The sequence below is a fragment of the Bos taurus genome, chromosome 17 (genome assembly GCF_002263795.3).
Source record: "Bos taurus isolate L1 Dominette 01449 registration number 42190680 breed Hereford chromosome 17, ARS-UCD2.0, whole genome shotgun sequence".
Lineage (NCBI taxonomy): Eukaryota > Metazoa > Chordata > Mammalia > Artiodactyla > Bovidae > Bos > Bos taurus.
Window position 1 is genome coordinate 28,206,982 of NC_037344.1, and position 10,453 is coordinate 28,217,434.

Below are 10,453 nucleotides of genomic sequence, written 5' to 3' on the forward strand. Positions count from 1 at the left end.
TCAGTGTTGTATGAGATGCAGTTTACATATATACAGAGATTTCCTCATTCCCACCAGCAATCAGTACCCTCTGATACTTGCTCAATGAAAAGCCCTAGCTATTATCACACAAGGAGATGGAAACCAGAGTAACTAGAGCTGGGTTACAGACCTGCCTGTGTCATGCCAGCTGCAGTGCCCAAGTCTTATCTGAATAAATCCAAGGAGGATTTATTTTACTACCACCATTTCTATGCTCAGTTGAGGAGCTATAACACATGGCATTAAATCTCTGACTTCTCAAAGACAATGGGAAACATAATTTACAAGTGTAAGGGAATTAATGACCATTGAGAGACAAAGACAAGAAGGAGCCAATAGATAAAGTCTTCAGTCTCCCTCCCGCACAATGAACTTATGAAAATTACATGAATATCATACTACCTCTCCAGAGATATCATATGTGATCAAGCAATGGAGTGTATAGTGTTTTCCTATAAAACAATACGACCACTCAGTCATACACTAGATTGTATTTGATGTTTATCTTCTTTCCCCCGCCTCACTCTTACTGCTCTGAGATTGAAAAGTCTAATTAATTAACTAGCTAATTAATCAATGTTTAACTCTGAATGCTTTACCTCAGGCTATTTTACTAGAAAATCCAGAGCTAAAACAATTGGTAACAAGAGGGGCTATACCAAACTGGTCCTCAAGGTGGGATTTTTGGAATAGATAATCACACTGTCTTGAGACACTCTTGTGATATGTAAGGAATTCCACTAGAATGAGTGGTATCACAATGAATAAAGTATCATGTGATTGATATGAGAGCAATAATAATTGAGAGAATTGTGGTACAGGACAGCTGCCCTGCATAGCTTGGAGGCCTTGCTGAAAGAAGACAAGTTCAGGATAGCTAATTGCCAGCTAAAGGAATATTATCAAAGCTAGTAAGTTTCTATGTAGTTTCAGAATAATTTCATCTTCTGCAGCTTCAGGGTGCAATATGCAGGAAAACAGGCTTGGGAACTAATTATAAAAGTGATAGAGCTACAAAGGAGACTAAAGTATATTCTCAAAGATCTTCTGTGTCAGATTATGGGCTCTAAAGAAATATAATGGGAAGCTTCTACCTGGGTTGGGGACTTTTAGGTGGAGCATTCTGAAAATCTTCAGCCTCAAATCACACTCTCCTGGACAGAAGAAGTAGTTCATGTCCACTTGCTGCTGCTGCTGCTGCTGCTGCATCGCTTCAGTTGTGTCCAACTCAGCAAGGATAGCCGTACACATTCACAGAAATGCCTTAGGGCTATGTTAACTCTGGTTCTTTGTCACAGTATGGTCTGCAGGAATGCTCTCTTTTAGTTTCACACACTGCTGCTGCTGCTAAGTCACTTCAGTCATGTCCGACTCTGTGCGACCCCACAGACAGCAGCCCACCAGGCTCCCCCATCCCTGGGATTCTCCAGGCAAGAACACTGGAGTGGGTTGCCATTTCCTTCTCCAATGCAGGAAAGTGAAAAGTGAAAGTGAAGTCGTTCAGTCATGTCCGACTCATAGCGACCCCATGGACTGCAGCCTACCAGGCTCTTCCATCCATGGGATTTTCCAGGCAAGAGTACTGGACTGGGGTGCCATTGCCTTCTTCGTCATGTCCACTTACTGGAGACAAAATGCCTCCCTTGTATGGACTCGTAGAGTTGATCCTGACAGTTTGCTGAGATGGCTTCCTCATGCCTAGACTTGAAAATACCTTACTTTAACAAGTTGGGAATTCCATAATTGTCTTTAACATAGTTGTAAAGAAAAGATCAGAAGGCACAGAAAAGTGGGATTGTTAGAATGGATATAATATGTAAGATCTGAAAATCAACCACTAGGCTATATCCTCCAAGAAGACCTAGAAGACATTCCTTTATTAACGCAATAAGAATTTCACAGGAAAGCACTGGTATCTTTAGCAGAAGCTGTTCTATTCAGGCTGATGTTAAGCGGGAAACACTGACATTAAAATGAGCTCCCCTAAATTAGTGATAATGTTAAGATTCCTAAGTGTGAGTGCTGGCAGAACTTAACCACTTGAGGCAATGTGAACATAATTTTCAAATTGGTGTTAAGGCTAGACTAGCAATCAGAATATCTTGACCTAAGTTATCTGTAGTGACAGTTAATATATCATGATGCTCCAAGGGGAAAATAGCTTGAAAGCTTAATGGGTGTTAGCTCAGTTGCTAAGTCATGTCTGGCTCTTTGAGACCTCATGGACTGTAGCCCAGCAGGCTCCTTTGTCCATGGACTTCTCCAGGCAAGAATACTGGAGTTGGTGGCCATTGCTTCCTCCAGGGGATTTTCCAGACCCAGGGATCAAACCTGTGTCTCCTGCACTGACAGGTGAATTATTTACCATTGAGCCACCTGGGAAGCTCGACTTAATGAACAGGGGCATAAAAATCAAGAGCCAGTGATCAGATGATTCGCAACAACTACCACAGTTGAAAATTGCAGTCCCTTAACCAGCTCCATATCTAAGTCAGTTTATAGATTCAGAATTCATTAACTAAAGGGAAGGTCCATTCCCTCTGAGGAACACCCGTACAATGTGATTGCAAGTATATAATTCTTCCATTTCACAGCAATGAACTGGAGACAAGAGTTACAGTTACAAAATAAGTTAAGCACATTCCAATGTCTGAGGTAACACTAATATCAGGAGGTCCAGACCACCAACACTGTCTGTGGCTTAGGATGGGAGCTTACAGACGGCAAATGAAGACAGAGTCCTAGTCCACATCTAACTCACGAAGAACAAGATGGGCCCAAACACAGCCTGACATTATTTTCCAGTTACTGAACATGTATTTCAGACCGATATCCTTCGAAGCTTCCCAGGTGGCACTATTGATAAAGAACCTGCCGCCAATGCAGGAGACGTAAGAGACCTGGGTTTGATCCCTGGGTTGGGAAGATCCCCCAGAGGAGGGCATGGCAGCCCACTCCAGTATTCTTGCCTGAGAATCCTATGGACAGAGGGGCCTGGCAGGCTACAGTTCAGAGGGTCTCAAAGAGTTGAACATGACTGAAGCGACTTAGCACACATGCATACTTAGAAGTAGACCAAACTCACATTGATTTTGTATTCATATTTGTACAGCAGGGCTCATTATATTAGGAAGATTTAAACAGAAATTCTTGAAACCCAACCTCCCCAACAACCAAGGCAGTAACTTAGAAATGATAACTCAAATAGAAAAGAATTACAGAATTCAGTGCCATCATCAAAGTCTTGAGGATACAGGTTGATGGCATACATCATAGAACTATTCAGTTAATCTCTTAGATTTCTACAAAGATAAAGGAGGAATATGTAAATAATGGTGAGTTATTTGTTACATGCTTAACTACTTGATGGCCTCAATCATAACTGTTTTGCCAGCTATGGATATTTAATTCAGCACATCAACAGATCATACTTAGTAGCGATATTAACATGACCAATGTCATTTTCCTGATGCACAGCAAAAGGGATGATTGGAATAAATTTCCATTTACACAGCAAGGATAGCCGTACACATTCACAGAAATGCCTTAGGGCTATGTTAACTCTGGTTCTTTGTCACAGTATGGTCTGCAGGAATGCTCTCTTTTAGTTTCACACACTGCTGCTGCTGCTAAGTCACTTCAGTCGTGTCCGACTCTGTGCGACCCCATAGACGGCAGCCCAACAGGCTCCCCCGTCCCTGGGATTCTCCAGGCAAGAACACTGAAGTGGGTTGCTATTTCCTTCCTCAATGCATGAAAGTGAAAAGTGAAAGGTTTCTCACACTATGCCCACTATATTGACACCATACGTATAGTACTGTCCTAATAAGACACCATACATGAAGAAGGGGGAAAAAAAATTAATGCCACAAACCTTCAGGAGCCTACAATATCAGTTTAGATTTTAGAATTACAATGGCCTGAAGCATAAGACACTATATCTAAAGTAAAAGGAAGTAGTAGTAGTGTTAGTTGCTCAATTGTGTCCAACTCTTTGCGACCCCATTGACTGTGGCCCGCCAGGCTCTTCTGTCCATGGGATTCGCCAGGCAAGAATACTGGAGTGGATTGCCATTCCCTTCTCCAGAGGATCTTTCTGAACCAGGGATTGAACCCGGCTCTCCTGCATTGCAGGCAGATTCTTTACCATCTGAGCCACAGGCAAGTAAAAGGTAAATTGATATAATTCAAACTTTCTACAACTCAAAAAGAGGCATAGCACAATGTAATCAATGTAAGCACAATGTAATGGGATTTGGAAACCGCATTAATTTGGATTTTGAGGGACAGTTGCTTTACCCATTTTATGTGGTGAATTTGGTTTTTTTGTTTTTTTTTTTACTTGAAGTATAGTTGTTTTACACTGCTATGTTAGTTTCTGCTGTACAACAGAATGAATCAGCTATAAGTATACATATGTCCCCTCCTTCTTTAGCCTCCCTCACCCCTCACCCCCATCCCACACCTCTAGGTCATCACAGAGCACACATAGTGAATTTGAAAGCTAAAAATTAAAGAATTGCCCACAATAATAGAGGAGTCTGAAGCTCGAGGAAGATGCCTTGATTCAGGAGCCCAGTGATGCTAGAAGTATTCTTGATATGTGAAGACATCATGTGAAGAGTCTGTGGGGTAAATAAGAATCTCCCCTGTGGGCAGAGCTCCAGTGGGAAGACACTTAAATATTAATTTATTTATATAAATATTTATATATTTATATATATTTATATTATATATATATTATTATATATATATATATAAGTATAAATATTTAATCTGGGCAGAGATGAATGGCTTGTCCAGCTAACCAGGACTTGATATAAAAAAAAAAGGCTGAAAATTACGGGGTAAAAAGTTTTAGGGTAAATGTGTATGATGAAAATGAGCACAAAATATGCAGAGCTGTGTGTCTTGTGTTAATTCTATGAAGAAAAGAAATCAACCATAATGAAAGCTCTCTCCAACAAAGTCAACCTGATGCTCTTTCCTATGGAGTACTACTCTTCAGCCACCGTAGTGTTTGAATAATGACCAATGAATAGCAGGACCATGATGGTGAAGATAGAAGCTATCCATGGGCTTCACAGCATTGCTCCTCATAACAAAGCCTTGTCTAAATATTGCTACTGCCCAACATTCCAACAGGGAAAAATTAAGCTGAGCACTTGATATGACACCTATGAGGAAAAGATGATTCAATCAACTCTTGGCAGGTCGATTTCATTGGAAGCCTTCTACTGTGTAGTAGATAGTGATTTGACTTTACTGAGATAAGTAAAAATTTTGAGTATGGGTTTATATTCCCTGCCTACAGAGATAGGCAATTCAAATCTTAAGGCAGAGGATAGCAAGCTAGATATTCTATCCTTTACCTAATAAGTTTTTATATATATATAATTCAAACCTATTAATTGGACAAGAACCTCAGCCATTCATGATACTTAATCCTTAGGATTTAAAATATGCCTCAAGCACAAAGGAATTTTTCTCATTAAAAATCAGAAGGGAAAAAAAATGACAGAACCAGTGAGTAACTTTAACCAAGGTGCTACAAGGACAAAGCCTGAGGTGGGACTTTAGTATTCTAGTCCCCTGATCCTGAATCTCTGAGTGCAGGAAGGAGGAAGTGAAGTCCATGCATAGCTGTATGGGGTAAAACACGGTATCTTCCTATATTTTTTCAGGAGGTATGTTTAATGAAGTCAAGTCTGAGTGTTCATGGAAAAAAGCCTGGATCAGGTTACATATCAGTTAGGATCCCAAAAGTAATGATATGGTGGTTTCAAAATAGCATAATTCAAAAAGGATTTAATAAAGGATTTATTCCCAGGTGGCTAGCACTAAAGAATCTACCTGACTATGCAAGAGATGTGGGTTCAATCTCTGGATCAGGAAGATCCCCTGGAGTAGGAAATTGAAACCTGCTCCAGTTTTCTAGACTGGAATGTTCCATGGACAGAGGAGCCTGTTGGCGACAGTCCATGGGATTGCAGAGAGTCAGACTAAGCAAAATCTCATGTATATCACTCATTATTTACAAAAGGTTGGGCATGGATTTAGGGACACCAGAAGAGCTAAAGCAATACCATTATCTTCTTACTACCATTAGGTCCAAGGAGAAAAGGGAATAAGATGATTACTAGAAACCAGAATGACAAATTCTGTGGTCAGATCCACCTTGAATAGAACTGTCACCTTTAAGACATGTAACCAGGATGCTTGCCAAGCAGAGAGGAAAAAAGGGTATAAAATCATAGCTTTGCTCTCCAACTTTATCTTCTGCAGGAATATCCATTGGCTTAATCTTGAGAGCTTCTTTGGAGGCACAAGCAGGGGAGTGCAGCTACTCATATATCCTTGACTGAAGACCAGTCCTCCTCTATTGGGGGTGGTCGTCCTCTTCGACTGAGCATGCAGCTTCAGGAAGGATGCACATGGAGTGGTGAGGGAGGAAGGGGACACCCACCTAGGCAGCCAGATCAGCTGAATCAACACTGGCGATCAATGGAGTAACAGAAGTCCCAAACAGATCGCCCTTATATCCCCATTGGCTTAATCTAATTAAGATCAGAGGACAAAGGAGCCCATCAATGAATTTCACAAAAGTCAGCTTTCCAGGACTAGAATACAAGGAAGAAATGTGAAAAGTAGACTTGCAATGGCAAAGAGAAGAAAGTCAGCATAGGCTGAATCTCACAGTATTTTACATTTCTTTGAGCTAGTTTATGTCCCCTAATATAAAATTTCTTCCTAAATACAGATAGAATAAAATCTAGAGACTTTGTGTGGAATAAATATATAAAAAGTGAGTACTATTGAATATGAAATAGCATCCAAAAGAAAAGTAAAAAGGCAAAATGTCTCAGGAGGCCTTAGAAATCACTGAAAAAAGAAAAGTGAAAGGTAAAGGAGAAAACAAAAGATATGCCCATCTGAATGCAGAGTTCCAAAAAATAGCAAGGAGAGGTAAGAAAGTGTTCCTAAGTGATCAATCCAAAGAAATAGAGGAAAACAATAGAATGGGAAAGACTAGAGATCCCTTCAAGAAAATTAGATACCAAGGGAATATTTCATGCAAAGATGGGCACAATAGAGGACAGAAATGGTGTGGACCCAACAGAAACAGAAGATAATAATAAGAGGTGGCAAGAATACACAGAAGAACTATTTAAAAAAAGAAAGAAACTTAATGACCCAGATAATCACAATGGTGTGATCAATCACCTAGACCCAGACATATTGGAGTGAGAGGTCAAGCGGGCCTTAGGAAGCATCACTACAAGCAAAGCTAATGGAGGTGATGGAATTCCAGCTGAGTTATTTCAAATCCTAAAAGATGATGCTGTGAAAGTGCTACACTCAATGTATCAGCTAATTTGGAAAACTCAGCAGTGGCCACAGGACTGGAAAAGGTCACTTTTCCATTCCAATCCCAAAGAAAGGCAATGCCAAAGAATGTTCAAACTATCACACAATTGCACTCATCTCACGTGCTAGCAAAATAATGCTCAAAATTCTCCAAATTAGGCTTCAACAGTACATGAACCAAGAAATTCCAGATATTCAAGCTGGATTTAGAAAAAGCAGAGGAACCAGAGATCAAATTGCCAACATCCATTGTATCATAGAAAAAGCAAGAGAATTCTAGAAAAACATCTACTTCTGCTTCACTGACTATGCTAAAGCCTTTGACTGTGTGGATCACAACAAACTGTGGAAAATTCTTAATGAGATGGGAATACCAGACCACCTTACCTGCTTCCTGAGAAATCTGTATGCAGGTCAAGCAGTAACAGTTAGAATTGGACATGGAACAATGGATTGGTACCAAATTGGAAAAGGAGTATATCAAGGCTGTATATTGTAATCTGGCTTATTTAACTTAAATGCAGAGTACATCATGTGAAATGCTGGGCTGAATGGAAGCCAAATCAAGATTACCAGGAGAAATATCAATAACCTCCAATATGCAGATAATACCACCCTTATGGCAGAAAGTGAAGAGGAACTAAAGAGTCTCTTGATGAAGGTGAAAGAGGACAGTGAAAAAGCTAGATTAAAACTTAACATTCATTTCCCAAGATGGTGGAGGAATAGGACAAGGAGACCACTTTCTCCACCACAAATTCATCAAACGATCATTTGAATGTTGAGCAACTTCCACAAAACAACTTCTAAACACTGGCAGGGGACATCAGACACCTAGAAAGGCAGTCCAATCTCTTCAAAAGGAGATAGGACAAAATATAAAAGATGGAAACAAAGACAAAAGATTTAGGGATGGAGACCCATCCTGGAGAGGGAGTCATGAAGGAGGAGAAGTTTTCACACAGTAGAAAACCCTCTCACAGGCATGTCTATGGGGAATTTTGGAATCTCAGAGGGCAACATAACCAGGAGAAGGAAAAAACTCTACAGAATGTGCACCTCACCGCAACTACAAGCAGAGACAGAGAAGAGGCACAGATATGTCCACCACCAGAGAGTGAGGGCTGGGCGGGGAGGAACAGGCTGCATTATTGGTCCTTAGGCTCTAACAGCACATGAAAGGCTCTAACACCACACAGTGACCCCTGGTGCACTCACAGAACAAAGGATTAAGCGAATACCAAAGGAGAACTGCCATACAGGGCCCTCTCTCCCCAGAGGCAGAGAGGCAGGTGTGTGACAGCCAGTGCTGGAAGGCAAGGGGCTACTGCAATCTCGGCCCCAGAGACCCCATCTTCCACCAAACTGTGAGCAGGTTCCCAGCTGCTAATCACGTTTTCCTGGGATCCTGAACAGTTCACATCAGCCAGGAGTGTCACAGCCTGAGATCAGCTCCCCAGAGGAGACACACAGCACACCTGGGACTGTGCTCTCATAGCACACCTAGGAGACCAAGCAGCTGGGACTGGGGAGGTGTATAAAATGTACAGCCCACCTGAGACAGTGCACTCGCCGAGCACCAGGTCACCTGAGATGCTCCGTCCTGGGAAGGGCACAAAATGCACAGCCAATCCGGTCTGTGCCCCTGGGGAGAACCAAGAACCTGAGTCACTTAGACCTGGGAAGTGCATGAAATGCAGGGCCCACTTGGGACAGTACCCTTGCAGAGCACCGTGAGCCTGAGCAGTGTGGACCCAGGAAATGCACACTGCCTTGGGCTGTGGCAAACCCAGGGGGGTCCATCCACTATGAGAACTCCCCATGCATGCCAGTGGTATTTGTTTACAGTGTTCCTCCCTCCCCACAACACAACTGAACAAGTGAGCCTAAATAAGTGGCCACCTTTGCCCCCTTGTGTCAGGGTGGAAATTAGACACTGAAGAGACTTGCAAACAGAAGGAGCCAAAAAAAAAAAAAAACAAAGAAGAGTAAACTGCTCTGGAAGTAACAGGTATAACAGATTAAAACCCTGCAGTTAATGCTGAGACTGTGCATTTGAGGGGCACCTATAGAACTTGAGAACAAGTACAGGCTGGAACAAGGGACAATCTGACATTGAACTGAACCCACACTGCCCAAAACAGCTCCAAAGAAATTCCTAGATATAATTTTACTATTATCACTTTTTAATTTAAAAAAAAAATTACTTCTTTATTACTTCTTTAACTTTCATCTGTATAGTCTACTACTACCTTTCAAAAAAAAAAAACCCTATTTTTTAAAAACAAATTCCATATATTTCAATTTTGTGATTAATTTTGTTTTGTAAATTTTATACTGTATTTTTGAGGGTCTAACCTCTATTTTAGGTTTTTAATATTAGCTATTTGATATTTGTTATCAATTTTGTACCTTCAAGAATCTAATCTTCAGTATCCATTTTCACTCAGGGATTTGATTACTGGCCTGAATACTCTCTCCCCTTTTGACTCTCCCTTTTCTTCTCCAGGTCACCTCTATCCCCCTCCTCCCTCTTCTATTTCTACATAACTCTGTGAATCTCCCTGGGTGTTCTGGGCTGTGGAGAGCACTTAGGGGTTTGACTACTGGCTAGATTGTTCTATCCCCTTTTGACGACTCCTTTTTTCCTCCTGGTCACCTCTATGTCCATCCTCCCTCTTCTCTTCTCTATACAACTCAGGGAATCTCTCTGGGTGTTCCTGGCTGTGGAGAATTGTTTCATCATTAACCTAGGGGCTTTATCTTCTGTGCTGTATGGATGAGGAAGCCTTAAGGCTACTGTAAAAGAAGGCCCAAAAGCAGGAGGCTTAAACCCAGAACTTTAGAATATCAGAGAACTCCTGAAACCAGGGAACATTAATAGACAAGAGCTCACCCAAAAGTCTTCATACCAACATTGAAACCAACTTATACCCAGGAGCCAACAAGTTCCAGTGCAAGAGACACCATGATAATTCTCCAGGAAAACAGGAGCATGACCCTGAACATTAAAATATGGGCTGCCCAAAGCCATCCCAAACCCATAGACACCCCAAAATTCACT